Here is a 16077-nt window from a genome sequence, read left to right on the forward strand (position 1 = left end):
CCCATCTGCCTCCTCTTCTACTGACTGTAGGTTACCATAAATAGATGACAGGGTTTCCTTGGACCTGTAACAGACCCAAATGGTAATGGAACTGTGGACACATCTGACCTCATTTTTTAAAGCTATAATGACTAAAACTTTATATAACAATAGAATTTTTTTTAAAATGGGTTCAAACTGAATTACAAATGACCTGCCCCTCCCCCCCACTGCGGTTGTTATAATGGTGCCTGATGCCTATAGATCTTCTGATCCTTGCCTTGACACACAAGAAATGTTGGCTTGGCTAATCACAGGGCACGTTGGTGACATGCCTCGGTTAATGATTGGGTGAGTGGGCGTTTCCTTGTGTCACGGCCCAGTAAGTGCTAACCAGTGGTGAGCAGACACAAATGGAATAGAAACAACAGGGGATCAGGCAAGTGAGTATCCCCGTTTTTTGTTTATGTGTTTATGCTAGCTTGAGATTTTAAAAATGTTTTAGTGCTGGATGATCACTTTAAAATTGTTCAAATTTGATCAAGTTTTACTTAAAGTGAATGTTCCAGCAGTACATTTGTTTTAAGTTTTTCACATGGATAGAATGGTGCTGGCACGGGGAAGCATTAGAATCAATGGAACCACATCATAGCGGGGGTATCCTCCAACTGGGGGCGGGCAGGCCCGCCTCCAGTGCTGCCGACGCCCGGGAATAGAATGGCACCGCACGCGGGAACTGGGAAAGAAGGACTATGGCACTGGCTTCCCTGCGCCGGCGCTGTTCTATCCATGTGAAAAGCCGAAAGCAAATGTACTTCTGGTACATTCACTTTAAAGTGTTTTTGTCGCCTAAGATTATATGTGCAAACCATGGGTGATAATATAAATAATTATGACAACTTGTATAACTTAACTTAGCAAGACTAGTTTCACACTGTTATGCAGTAAACCTCATGGCCCTCCAGCCGTTGCAAAACTACAATTCCCATCATGCCTGGACAGCCAAAGCTATAGCATGATGGAATTATTATATACAAAAAAGGTTCACAGTAGAGGGACTAAATCACCTTCAATATAAATACGGTACAACTCTAAACTGTAGCCCTAGGTGTCACTCTACCATATACACAGAAAAAACCCACCACAAGGATGAATACACGATAAAATTATGGGCATAAGTTCTGAATCATTGTAGAAAATATTTTATTTACCATGATTGTATTAATAACATGATAAGAACAATATAAAAAACACTTAAAAAGTATATTTAAAAGCAACCAAATCTTAATACAATTCCATATATTACCGACAAACAACATAGAATGAATGGATTAGCATTAGGTGCCTCACAGGGGATTGTCTAGTAAAATGCCACAATATTTATTACCATGGATTAAATAAAGTGAACTACTATTAAAGCAATATTTGTAAAAAAGACAAGCCACAAGCCCTTAGTCTTATCAGCACTCACCCATTCTTACTATGAGGGTCACAGCCGTCCCTCATAGTAACCCTCCGTGACCCTCATAGTAAGAATGGGTGAGTGCTGATAAGACTAAGGGCTTGTGGTTTGTCTTTTTTACAAATATTGCTTTAATAGTAGTTCACTTTATTTAATCCATGGTAATAAATATTGTTGCATTTTACTAGACAATCCCTGTGAGGCACCTAATGCTAATCCATTCATTCTATGTTGTTTGTCGGTAATATATGGAATTGTATTAAGATTTGGTTGTTTTTAAATATACTTTTTAAGTGTTTTTTATATTGTTCTTATCATGTTATTAATACAATCATGGTAAATAAAATATTTTCTACAATGATTCAGAACTTATGCCCATAATTTTATTGTGTATTCAGCATGATGGAATTGTAGTTTTACAACAGATGGAGCAGTGGCGTAGCTATAGGGGTCGCAGGGGTCGCCATGGCGACCGGGCCCCTACGCTAGGGGGGCCCGCACGGCCCCCCTTGCCACTTCCTCCTGTGCTCCCCCAATTCGGGGGGGCTGCGGCAGGGGCGGGCTGGACCGGGGGGCATATGCCCCCCGGCCCGGTCCCCCCGTGCAGTTAAATGACCGCGGCCGCCGGACCTCTTTAAGTTCAGTGAGCTTCCGGGTTGCCGGCCCTGGCCGGAAGCTCACTGATGCAGGACCGCGGCGCCGGGACTTCTCCTCCTCCTCGGCAGCTGACATGTGACGTCATCACGTCACATGTCAGCCGCCGTGCAGTATAGAGGAGAAATCCGGGCGCCGCGGTCCTGCATCAGTGAGCTTCCGGCCAGGGCCGGCAACCCGGAAGCTCACTGAACTGAAGAGAAGCTGGCAGGGAGATCAAGGATTCAGGTGAGGTGAGTTTATTTATTTATTTATTTATTCATTTTTTACATAAATGTTGCGATGTGGGGGGCTGCACAAGGGGTCTATACTGGGGGGGGGCTGCACAAGGGGTCTATACCGGGGGTTGGCTGTACAAGGGGGTCTATACTGGGGGGGGGGGCTGCACAAGGGGGTCTATACTGGGGGGGGCTGCACAAGGGGGGTCTATTTTGGGGGGGGGGCTGCACAAGGGGGTCTATACTGGGGGGGGGGCTGCACAAGGGGTCTATACTGGGGGGCTGCACAAGGGGTCTATACTGGGGGGGGGGCTGCACAAGGGGTCTATACCGGGGGTTGGCTGCACAAGGGGTCTATACTGGGGGGGCTGCACAAGGGATCTATACTGGGGGGCTGCACAAGGGGTCTATACTGGGGGGGGCTGCACAAGGGGTCTATACTGGGGGGGGCTGCACAAGGGGTCTATACTGGGGGGGCTGCACAAGGAGTCTATACTGGGGGGGGCTGCACAAGGGGTCTATACTGGGGGGGCTTCACAAGAGGTCTATACTGGGGGGGCTGCACAAGGGGTCTATACGGGGGGGGCTGCACAAGGGATCTATACTGGGGGGGGGCTGCACAAGGGGTCTATACTATGGGAGGGGGGGTACACAGGGGGTCTATACTATGAGAGGGTTACACAGGGGGTCTGTACTGTGGGGGATCTACACAGGGGGTCTATACTGTGGGGGGGGGCTACACAGGGGGTCTATACTGTGGGGGGCTACACAGGGGATCTATACTTTGGGGGGCTACACAGGGGGTCTATACTGTGGGGGGCTACACAGGGGGTCTATACTGTGGGGGGCTACACAGGGGGTCTATACTATGGGGGGCTACACAGGGGTCTATATCTACATTATCTGTACTCAGAGATATCACTGTGTTATCTGTGCTGTTACATAGGACTGCAGGTGACTACTACATTATCTGTACTCAGAGATATCACTGTTATCTGTGGTGTTACATAGGACTGCAGGTGACTACTACATTATCTGTACTCAGAGATATCACTGTTATCTGTGGTGTTACATAGGACTGCAGGTGACATCTACTGCATTATCTGTACTCAGAGATATCACTGTGTTATCTGTGCTGTTACATAGGACTGCAGGTGACAGCTACTACATTATCTGTACTCAGAGATATCACTGTGTTGTCTGTGCTGTTACATAGGACTTCAGGTGACAGCTACTACATTATCTGTACTCAGAGATATCACTGTGTTGTCTGTGGCGTTACATAGGACTGCAGGTGACTACTACATTATCTGTACTCAGAGATATCACTGTGTTGTCTGTGCTGTTACATAGGACTGCAGGTGACTACTACATTATCTGTACTCAGAGATATCACTGTGTTATCTGTGGTGTTACATAGGACTGCAGGTGACATCTACATTATCTGTACTCAGAGATATCATTGTGTTATCTGTGGTGTTACATAGGACTGCAGGTGACTACTACATTATCTGTACTCAGAGATATCACTGTGTTATCTGTGCTGTTACATAGGACTGCAGGTAACTACTACATTATCTGTACTCAGAGATATCGCTGTGTTATCTGTGGTGTTACATAGGACTGCAGGTGACATCTACTGCATTATCTGTACTCAGAGATATCACTGTGTTATCTGTGGTGTTACATAGGACTGCAGGTGACTACTACATTATCTGTGCTCAGAGGGATATCACTGTGTTATCTGTGGTGTTACATAGGACTGCAGGTGACATCTACTACATTATCTGTACTCAGAGATATCACTGTGTTATCTGTGGTGTTACATAGGACTGCAGGTGACAGCTACTACATTATCTGTACTCAGAGGGATATCACTGTGTTATCTGTGGTGTTACATAGGACTGCAGGTGACATCTACTACATTATCTGTACTCAGAGATATCACTGTGTTATCTGTGGTGTTACATAGGACTGCAGGTGACAGCTACTACATTATCTGTACTCAGAGATATCACTGTGTTATCTGTGGTGTTACATAGGACTGCAGGTGACCACTACATTATCTGTACTCAGAGGGATATCACTGTTATCTGTGGTGTTACATAGGACTGCAAGTGATATCAGGTGACTTCTCCAGGTTGCTGAAGTTCAAACTTCATCGTGCCCTGCTGACAGTTTATTATGGGAGTTTTGCATCATTTGGCTCTTCAGGTTGCAGCACTACAACCCCCATCGTTTCCAACTGGCAGTTCATGATGAGAGTTGTAGTTTTTCAGCTGGAGAGTCAAAGATTGGAATACAATGATTAGACAATGACACAGTACAGTCCATTAATTATAGGGGGCAGTAGTGCAGTACATGAGGTGGAGGCAGTGGCAGGGCATTAGAACATGGTGGCACATTAGAGTAATTGGATATAACGTTAGATAGGACTTTGCCTGATCGGGTGAGATGGGGGGCCCCAAGCTAACATTTTGCACCAGGGCCCATCAGCCTTTAGCTACGCCCCTGAGATGGAGGGCTGCAACTTTGACACCCCTGCCATAGACATACACATCAGGCGAAGTCCCTAATGTATTCGATCAATGTATGCATACTAAGTGCCATCCGTCATACATGGAGTCCTATAGTAAAAGGAAGTATACTGTGCGGTATAATTTCTTTACTGCATCCAGCTCAGTGGAATAGTGCAGAAGTTTGCGCTATTCTATCCAGAAGACTTTGCTGAATACATACTGAATTCAGGCCCAAACTACAAACTTTTGGCCTCTTTTGGGCATATGAGGGTCTATGGATCTGTTTAACATTTGTACCAGGACCTATTCTGGCGCTTACGTTAAGCAGATCCTGCTGTAAACTGCTTGATGAAGTGTTAAACTTGTGTTGGAGTTCCCATTTCCTTTGTAGCAGGTATTGTTATATGATGGAGCCAAGCTCATTTCATCATTCTGCTAAGGGCCCTATTACACATGCAGATTTATCTGACAGATCATTAAAGCCAAAGCCAGGAACAAGTCATAAAGGAAAGACTGAGATTTCTCCTCTTTTCAAATCCATTCCTGGCTTTGGCTTCAATAATCTGTCAGAATAATCTGTGTTTGTAATAGGGCCTTAAGACCTTATTCAGATGGCTATATTATATTATATTAACTGTCCATATTTCTGTCCAGCACTATAAATCCCTATGCTGATGTAAGTTTGGTCCAGTAGAATTGTATGTTACTGGTTTGCTCCTGTAGAGTTGCATGTTACTGGTTTGGTCCAGTAGAATTGCATGTTACTGGTTTGGTTCAGTAGGATAGGAATGTTACATCAGGAATACAGATGGCGAACTACAGGTAGAATCGTGACATCATGAGCAGGGTCAGGTGTTATCATAAGCAGGTCCATGTCAATGCTCTTCTGCCTTTAGCCATCAGAAAATCATCTTTTTCTTGTAAACTACGGCAACCTCTTATATATTTCTATGACAAACACAAGGCAATACATTACTATTACTATTGCCATTACTGTGTGTAATTCTTCAGCAGAACGATCACGTTAGATGTGTATGTCATCTTCCTGTTATATACACAATATAAATGGCATGAGCCTAACGTGCCCCGAGCTTGGCTGTAGTGATATAGTATATGACAGCTGTGAAGGCGGATGATCCTGATGACTCGCAGTCAGATCTCAGCAGCTTGGGAAGATGCCACTTGCAGCATAGACAGACATAGTAATTATAACCCATGTGCTGGTGCAGAAGGCCTGCTTATTAATCTGTCAGGTCTGAGAGTGCAGGAGAGAAGACGTGGACATGTTTCCATGGAGACATGACCTAAACTTCTCGCACCGATTCTGCCGTCAACTCAAGTGTATAGAGAGATAATGCTGAGCATTCATGTAGAGTCAAGTAATAAAGCACCTTACACTGTATACAAATAATGAATCTCTTCATAATATGCTGCCACTTACAGTCTTGCTAATCTTTCTGTTTCAGAATTTTTCCCTCCCAGATTTCTGATCTTTCCAAATCTCCACATCTTAAGCCGCCCAGACGTCGTCTACCTAGCACCTGTTCTTGTGAGACATGGCTCCATTCGCAGGACCCCCACTGTGTCAGCAGAAGGAGAACAATCACACGAACGTTACGACATGTGCCGTACCTTGCATATATGATGAGTCTCTGAAAGCTCCATGTACACAATCTTAGGTTTACACATGTGTGTGTGGGGGGGGGGGGGGGGTTGTTGTCATTAGGTACGCATGGCACAAAGGTCATTATTTTTATGGCGCAAACCCCACTATGCGTAAAGCCTTTGCAAATTTAAAGTGAATGTACCATCAGACCCACCGAATGACCCACAGATAGATCGGCGCTGGCGAAGGGAAGCTGGTGCTGTGGTCCATTTTTTGAACCGTGGCCCGATTCCCGTGTACAGCGCCGTTCTATCCACAGGTACCGGGCCGGGGCTGAAGCACTGGTGGCGGGCCGGCCCCAGTGGGAGGCATGCCCCGCCCCTCTATGACGCGGCTCCCTTAGAATCAATGGAACCGCGTCATAAAGAGACGGGGGATTACTCCCACTGGGGGCGGCCCGGCCCGCCTCCAGTGCTTTAGCCCTGGCCCGGTAACTGGGACACGGTTCAAAAAATGGCGCCGATCTATCCGTGTGTCATATTTAAGCGAATGTACCTGATGGTACATTCGCTTTAAGCAGTCTGTGCTGCCCTTACCAAGGGGATGAGAAGGGTGCGTGCAGCTATCATCAGAGGTGGCATAGCCAGTTTAATGATTATGCCGTTTTCTAATTAAACCTAGAATGATACACAGACCATTATTTCTTACTGCTTGGTCTGTAACGTTACTGGTTACCCATCTATTCCAGAATACTTTCCCTAACATTAAATACTTGTCTATTTTTTGTCTTATGTGTCCAGCCATGCACTGTGCTCTTCTACAGACCCCCCCGCTGTCTTCTTCCTTGATAACTATCTCCCACTCCTATATCTAAAGGCCCCCATACACTTTATATTTTTGTCGACCTGTAGGTATAAAGTGTATGGGCAGGGGTATAGCTAGGATTCATGGGGCCCATAGCAAAAAAGACTGTACGGGGCCCCAAGAATCTTGTATGACTCACCCCACATACTCACACAGCCTGGCACAGTACGCCATTGATACTACATTTTCCCAGCTCCCCAGTGCACAAGTGATGTCAGTTGTGCGAGAGGGAGCCAGAAGAATGATCGCTGGGGGACTACACCGGGCCAGGTGAGTATGAGTATGAGTATGCTGGTCCGGGGAAGGGGACGCTGGTGCCAGGGGGGTCTCATGGGTTTGGTCGCCGTCTGTGCATATTCTGCCTCCATGTTAGCCACAGCAGATTAACCCTCTCCACCAATCGTTCAGCTGACAGTTATTAAAGGTGTAAGACTTCTCTTCGTCTTAGGAATACCTTTTCCCATTTCTTAAGATGAAGGCCGGCTTACTCGAATGCTGGTCGCAAATAAAGCCCCGTCCCCATTTGCCCTGCCAGATTCATTAAGACTAGCATGCCTTTTAGTTAATCTGGCCTGACCTGCGCCTGCCATATGGCAGGCGCAAAAATGTACACCTGCTCCTGAGCAGATGTATATTTCTGCCACCAGGCGTAAATCACGGTAAATCAGGCGCGGAAGGGGGCAACGCCCATTGAGCGAGCTGGGGATATGGCAGGTGTACGCCAGGGAGAAGGGGCAAATTTGTGCCTTCTCCCTGGCGTACACCAAGGTTACAGCGCTTCATAAATCTCCCTCTAAGTGTACAAATCTTTAAAAACCCACATGTTCAAGGATGCCTAACAAAATACCTAGCTAATAAATTGTTCCGTGTGTTCCACCATTTTTATCTTTTAGCTGTCTATACTACCACTGTCAATATGCTGTCTCTGTAGCATAAAGAGGCTTTTGAAGCCTTGAATTGCTGATCCCTTAAAGCTATAGATTATTTCTGAAGACCTCTTGAAACCTATGATAAACCGTCGGGATTCTGCACCTAGGAAGCATCTGTTTTTCCTCCTATGAGCCACTGCTATTGGTCTGATCCATTTGCATCCTCATGACAAACCCACCTGGTTAGCTGTCAGGCCGATGAGCATTCAGATACTGGCCGTGTTTTCTTATTAATGCCTACAATTCTCATTGGGCCTATATAGGTCAATCCATTAGGGTGAGTTATACATATTATTCCAACATTACTGCCAGTACAGGTGCTTTTCCTCTTCTCTTCTGTATATATTTTTGGACGTTCTATGATATTATACGATGATTGCATTTCCTGTTTCCACTTTTTACAATTGTATTTGCATCCCCTGGATGCAGATATAGTTTAATACTCTCTATGGCTGATACAATCTCAACTGTACATGGATGTAAGCTGTTTTACTTTTTAAACAGCGTATTTGTTCTCTCTTATGTATATGTATATGGTACTATTGCTTCATGGGACAGCCCCCTTGAAGTGCCTGTGCACTTCTATAAGTCAACAATCTGATGGTCTTCTTTCTCTACATGCAGATCTGTAGGAGTGATAAATATTTCTATAGGAAAATCATATATTGCTTTGTCTAAATACAGCCACGGGATAGTCTGACACTAACAGTATATCATCTGTCTAGACTTTAGTGCACCACCTTTGTACCCTGTGACTACAATTATATTGAAATATTGACGAACTGGCCCATATCAAGTGATTTTTTAAAGACCAGGGGAGAAACTAGCAGGACCAAGAAATCACTAAGCTGTCTATATTATAGAAGCCTGTGAAGGCATCCTGGTGTGTTTCATCCACCTGCATAGTGCAGGCAGTAGCGGTCTTTGGCACCAAGCACCCCAAGCGATCGCTTGGGGCCCCCACGTCCTGCTCTAGTGCTCAAGACCGCTGGACAGGGCCGTTGCCCGGCTTGGTACTGCGATCTGAACTGTAACTAAGAGCACTCGTAATGAGCGCTCATAGTTACATGCAGCAGCAGCACTTACAGGGCGGGAGCCATTGGCTCCCTTCCTGTCAGTCACTCTTGTGGCCACAGAAAGTGTTTTCCCTGCGGTCACAAGTGGCCACTTTGTCCTTGTGGTGCCGGCGCTCCAGTGACATCACTGGAACATCAACGCCAGAACAAGGGGAGTGCAGCCTCTTGTGATCGCAGGGAAAACCCTTCCTGCGACCACAAGAGTGAAGAGAAGAGGAGACGCCCGGACCCAGGTGAGTACAAGTGTTTGTTTTATTGTGTTATATACTACATGGAAGGGAGAGCACACAGGGGTCTGTTTAACTGGGGGAGAGCACAGCGGGGGAATATATAAATGGGGGGAGCACACAGGGGGGTCTATATAAATGGGGGGAGCACACGGGGGGTCTATATAACGGGGAGCACCAGGGGGGCTATATATAACAGGGGGAGCACACAGGGGGGCTATATATAACTGAGGGAGCACACAGGGGCTATAGACTACTGGGGCTTCACAGAGGGGTCTATATACTACTGGGGGCAGCACACAGAGGGTCTATATACTACTTGGGGCAGCAGAATGGGGTCTATATACAACTGGGGGAGCACACAGGAGGTCTATATTGAAGTGGGGGAGCACACGGGGGCTATATACTACTGGGGAAGCACACAGGGGGTCTATATACTACTGGGGGAGCACACAGGGGGTCTATATATTGCTGGGGCAGCACACAGGGGGTCTATATATAACTGGGGGAGCACACAGGGGTCTGTATACTACTGGGGGCAGCACACAAGGGGTCTATATACTGCTGGAGGAGCTCACAGGAGTCTATATACTACTGGGAGAGCACACAGGAGTCTATATAATACTGGTGGGGCACACAGGGGGTATATATAATAATGGGGGAACCACACAGGGGGTTAATATACTACTGGAGGAGCACACAGGGGTCTATATCCAAGTGGGGGAGCACACAGGAGGTCTATATACAAGTGGGGGAGCACACAGGGGGGCTAAATACCACTGAGGGAGCACACAGGGGGGCTATATACTAGTGGAAGAGCACACAGGGGGTATATACAACTGAGGGCAGCACACAGTGGGTATATACAACTGGGGGCAGCACACAGGGGGTCTATATACAACTGGGGCAGCACACAGGAGGTCTATATACTTCTGGGGGAGCACATGGGGGCTATATATAACTGGGGGAACACACAGGGGTTTATATACTACTGCGGGAAGCACACAAGGGGTATATAATACTGGGGGTAGGACACAAGGGGTATATACTATTGGGGGCAGCACACAAGGGATATATACTACTGGCGGTAGCGCACAAGGGGTATATACTACTGGGGGCAGCACACCGGTCTATTGTTGTGGAGCGCATGTCCAGGGGGGGGGGTCCAGACATAACTTCGCTTGGGGCCCCAGAAATGCCAAGACCGCCCCTGAGTGCAGGATGATAGTCAGATGGAAGTAACAGGATCTCTAGGGAGCCCTCTGTTCCTGGGAGACTTGTTGGTAGACAGCAAGTACATGGAACACTTTGTCAGACACTGCACACCCAGGGTAGTGATACACATAGGGAAACTCTCTGGCATTGTGTATATGAACATTTTTGGCAAACCCTCTATATGGAGGCATATAGAACATGAATTCTGTCATAGCTATATGCTCTGCTAGTTCATCTAAATGGCAAATACTCTATTAAACCAAGCATAGTATATTCACTGCAGTGTGCCATCCCTGTGGGCCTGTGATTGGGTGTTGTACATTGTTATATGTGCCTTATTTAATGTACACTGATTTATAGTGTTTTATACAAATTAAATTGTGACTGTAGGTACCAGGCAAGGTTAAGAGCTATGTAAAGATTAAAGCATACCTGTGCCATTATTGAGCAGCATAGAGTAAGCAGCTCTCCCTGAGTTGTCTTCTTTGGGAGATAGCAGCTTTTCTTTAGAGAGAAAGAGATGGTGTGTTTACACAGGCAGATTTATCTGACAGATTTTTAAAGCCGAAGCCAGGAACAGACCATAAACAGGGAATGGGTCATAAAGGAAAGACTGAGATTTCTCCTTTTTTCAGATCCATTCCTGGTTTTTGCTTCCAAAAGATAAATCTGCCTGTGTAAACGTTTACACGGAACGATTATCGCTCAAATGCGATCGTTATTGCAAAAATTTGAATGATAATCGTTCCGTGTAAACACAGCAGTAGTCTGGACTCTCTATTGAGAGGGAGAGAGACTTAAATGAGAGGTTGTGAGAGGAGTGTAGTTCAGGTAAGACCTAGATTAAAAAAAAAGTCAGCCCAGGGCACAATCCTAACCTAGTCCTAATCTCAGTGCAGGAAGAAAAGAAGAGAGTAGTTTGGGGAGAAGTTGAGCAAGGGCCCACAACAAAATACCAACATGGGCTTCCAGCCAGGCCTAGTGCAGCGTGGCTTTCTGGCTACAAATCTTCAGATGTCCATCTGTTGTTTGGAATTACAGTAATGGTGAGACCCTGCACTGCTTTATTTAGCAGGTTAGTGACTGGAGAGAAGTCCCTATACGCTGAACTAATCACAGAAAATGATCTGTCATCTGATGGCCCTGAAGTTGCCTCTTTCCCTTTTGCTCTCATTGAGAAAGCCACAGAATCTGCTTACCCTGGGGGCAAAAAGGCTAGGTCAGACCCTGTTTATATTACATTTTGAGCCTTCTTAATTATACCTTAGTACGTCAGAAAACGGTAACATATCTCACTGTATAGACTCCCATTGTAAATAAATGAAAGTATATTGCATGGTGTATTTTTTTCACAGCTAGCACAGAGCCTACTCCCTGCTTTACTAATGCCTGTTATACATACAGGTCTGCATAACTGGGAGCCATGGCAGCCAAGGTGAAGAGCATCAGTCTGGGAGGTACATGTACATCCAGCTCTCCTCTTCTCTGTGTACACAGCCATTGGAGGATTTCCCACCATATACGTATGTATGAAGGCCAAAAAAACACCTTTGGTCTACTTTGAGCAATGTCATACCTATGGTAATGGAGGTTAGAAAGATGAATAACGGATGCTCACCCTAACCTCTCCCTACATAGGTGGCTCTGCCTATTACTGCGATATTACTGCCCTAAGGGCCCTATTCCACTGGACGATTATCGTTCAGATTATTGTTAAATCGTTCGAATCTAAACGATAATCGTTCGGTTGAAATGCAGTTAACGATCAACGACCGAACGAGTAATCGTTGATCGCTTTATAAGACCTGGACCTATTTTTATCGTTGCTCGTTCGCAAAACATTCGCAAATCGTTCGCATTGAATAAGGGCCCTTTTACACAGAAAGATTATCTGCCAGATTATCTGCCAAAGATTTGAAGCCAAAACCAGGAACAGACTATAAACAGAGATCAGGTAATAAAGGAAAAACTGGGATTTCTCCTTTTTTCAAATCCAGTCCTGGCTTTGGCTTCAAATCTTTGGCAGATAATCTGGCAGATAATCTTTCTGTGTAAAAGGGCTCTAAGACATAGTTCGGTTGTTCGCAATAGATACGAACGCAATAGCGAATAAATAGCGAAGAAAAAACGATCGCAATTACGATCATAAGTAACGATTATCGTTCCATGGAAATGAGTGAACGTTTTCAGGTCTTTCACAATAGCGGTCGTTTGAGATCGTTAATCGTTAACGATTATGCAAACGATAATCGTCCGGTGGAATAGGGCCCTTACAATGGTGATCTCGCTCTCGTCCCTCCTGGTGTACCCTTCTGGGCCCTATCCACTTCTAGGAGGAGGCAGTTCTGCAGTATGCCCAAACAATGTCAACAGGGGCGTAACTAGTAATGGCTGGGCCCCATAGCAAATTTTTGATTGGGGCCCCCTCTCCCCGCCCGCCCCCTCTCGACCGACCACTACGCCAACAACACACTCAGCTCTACACAGGTCCTGTACACCATATAAATTACAGTACAGTTATATCAGGTGACTTACAGGGGACGTCTTCTCTGATCGGAGTTCTTCCCTTTTCATTTTCTTCTCCATCTCCTTCTCCGAGCCACAAATCCACAGAATCTACCAGAAAAACATATTAGTCTCCTCACACTGGCACCATCCTCATCTCTCTATACTGCACATCTGCATTGGCCCCTTTACACCCTCATTTAGTGGGAAGGCTGACTCTATGATCCCATTTTATTATATGGCCCTCCTCTCTGTCGCCCCTCCTTATAAATAGCCCCCTTATGTTGCCCCCCTTATAGAAGCCCCCCATGCTGCCCCCCTTATAGATGCCCCCCATGTTGTCCCCTAATAGATGGTCCCCTATGTTGCCCCCCCTATAGATGGCCCCTCCTATGTTGTCCTCTTATAGATGGCCCCCTCTCCCCCCTATATTGTCCCTTTATAGATGTTCCCCTCTCCCCCAATGTTGTCCCTTTATAATATCCCTCTCCCCTATGTTGTGCTCCTCTCCCCTATGTTGTCCCCTTATAGATGGCCCCCTCTCCCCCTATGTTGCCCCCCCTTATAGATGTCCCTCTCCCCCCTTCCTTATAGATGTCCCCCTCTCCCCCCTTCCTTATAGATGGCCCTCTCTCCCCCCCTCCCTTATAGATGCCCTCCTCTCCCCCCTCCCTTATAGATGCCCCCTTCTCCCTCCCTTATAGATGTCCTCCTCTCCCCCCTCCCTTATAGATGCCCCCTTCTCCCTCCCTTATAGATGTCCCCCTCTCCCCCCTTCCTTATAGATGTCTCCCTCTCCCCCCCTTCCTTATAGATGTCCTCCTCTCCCCCCTTCCTTATAGATGCCCTCCTCTCCCCCCTTCCTTATAGATGCCCTCCTCTCCCCCCCTTCCTTATAGATGTCTCCCTCTCCCCCTTCCTTATAGATGCCCCCTTCTCCCCCCCTTCCTTATAGATGCCCCCTTCTCCCTCCCTTATAGATGTCCTCCTCTCCCCCCTTCCTTATAGATGTCCCTCTCCCCCCCTTCCTTATAGATGTCTCCCTCTCCCCCCTTCCTTATAGATGTCCTCCTCTCCCCCCCTCCCTTATAGATGTCTCCCTCTCCCCCCTTCCTTATAAATGTCTCCCTCTCCCCCCCTTCCTTATAGATGACCCTCTCTCCCCCCTTCCTTATAGATGCCCCCTTCTCCCTCCCTTATAGATGTCCCCCTCTCCCCCCTTCCTTATAGATGTCTCCCTCTCCCCCCCTTCCTTATAGATGTCCTCCTCTCCCCCCTTCCTTATAGATGCCCTCCTCCCCCCCCTTCCTTATAGATGCCCTCCTCTCTCCCCCCCCTTCCTTATAGATGTCTCCCTCTCCCTCCTTCCTTATAGATGCCCCCTTCTCCCCCCTTCCTTATAGATGCCCCCTTCTCCCTCCCTTATAGATGTCCTCCTCTCCCCCCTTCCTTATAGATGTCCCTCTCCCCCCTTCCTTATAGATGTCCTCCTCTCCCCCCCTCCCTTATAGATGTCTCCCTCTCCCCCCTTCCTTATAGATGTCCCCCTCTCCCCCTTCCTTATAGATGTCCCCTCTCCCCCCTTCTTATAGATGCCCCCTTCTCCCTCCCTTATAGATGTCCCCCTCTCCCCCCTTCCTTATAGATGTCTCTCTCTCCCCCCTCCCTTATAGATGTCTCCCTCTCCCCCCTTCCTTATAGATGCCCTCCTCTCCCCCCCCTCCCTTATAGATGTCCCCCTCTCCCCCCTTCCTTATAGATGCCCCCCTCTCCCCCCCTTCCTTATAGATTCCCTCCTATCCCCCCTTCCTTATAGATGGCCCTCTCTCCCCCCTCCCTTATAGATGGCCCTCTCTCCCCCCTTCCTTATAGATGCCCCCTTCTCCCTCCCTTATAGATGTCCTCCTCTCCCCCCTTCCTTTTAGATGTCCCCCTCTCCCCCCCTTCCTTATAGATGTCTCCCTCTCCCCCCCTTCCTTATAGATGCCCCCCTCTCCCCCCCTTCCTTATAGATGCCCCCCTCTCCCCCCTTCCTTATAGATGCCCCCTCTCCCCCCTTCCTTATAGATGGCCCTCTCTCCCCCCTCCCTTATAGATGCCCCCTTCTCCCTCCCTTATAGATGGCCCTCTCTCCCCCCTCCCTTATAGATGCCTCCTTCTCCCCCCTTCCTTATAGATGCCCTCCTATCCCCCCTTCCTTATAGATGTCCCCCTCTCCCCCCCTTCCTTATAGATGTCCCCCTCTCCCCCCCTTCCTTATAGATGCCCTCTTCTCCCCATCCCCCTTATAGATGCCCCCTTCTCTCTCCTGCCCCCCCCCCCCCCCCGGAAAGCAGGTTTAAAAAAAAAAAAAAAAAACTCACCTTACAACGCGCTCCCCCGTCGAGCCTTTTTCCTGTCAGTCCCCCGTCTGATGCGCGGCTGCCGGGGGTGTCGCGTCCTATCCCCGACAGCGCGCGTATCATAGAGCTCTCTGTGGGCTTGTGCTGCGGCCGCAACTTACGGCACACAGAGAGCTCTATGATACGCGCGTTGCCGGGGATAGGACGCGACACCCCCGGCAGCCGCGCATCAGACGGGGGACTGACAGGAGCGCTGTCGGTCGGTCCCGTGCTCCTCCTGGCCCAGTGACTCCTTTTCCCTATGGTTGGGGAAAGGAGTCGCCGGGTCAGAAGGAGCACGGGACCCACGTCACGGGCCCCCTGATGTGGCAGGGCCCCGTAGCAGCCGCTATGGCTGCTACGGCGGTAGTTCCGCCAGTGAATGTCAAACATAATGGTAGTAATGGTTTTGCTGGAAATACAAGTTCTGTTCATTGAGGCT

Source organism: Dendropsophus ebraccatus, chromosome 1 (assembly GCF_027789765.1).
Source record: "Dendropsophus ebraccatus isolate aDenEbr1 chromosome 1, aDenEbr1.pat, whole genome shotgun sequence".
NCBI classification, from domain to species: domain Eukaryota; kingdom Metazoa; phylum Chordata; class Amphibia; order Anura; family Hylidae; genus Dendropsophus; species Dendropsophus ebraccatus.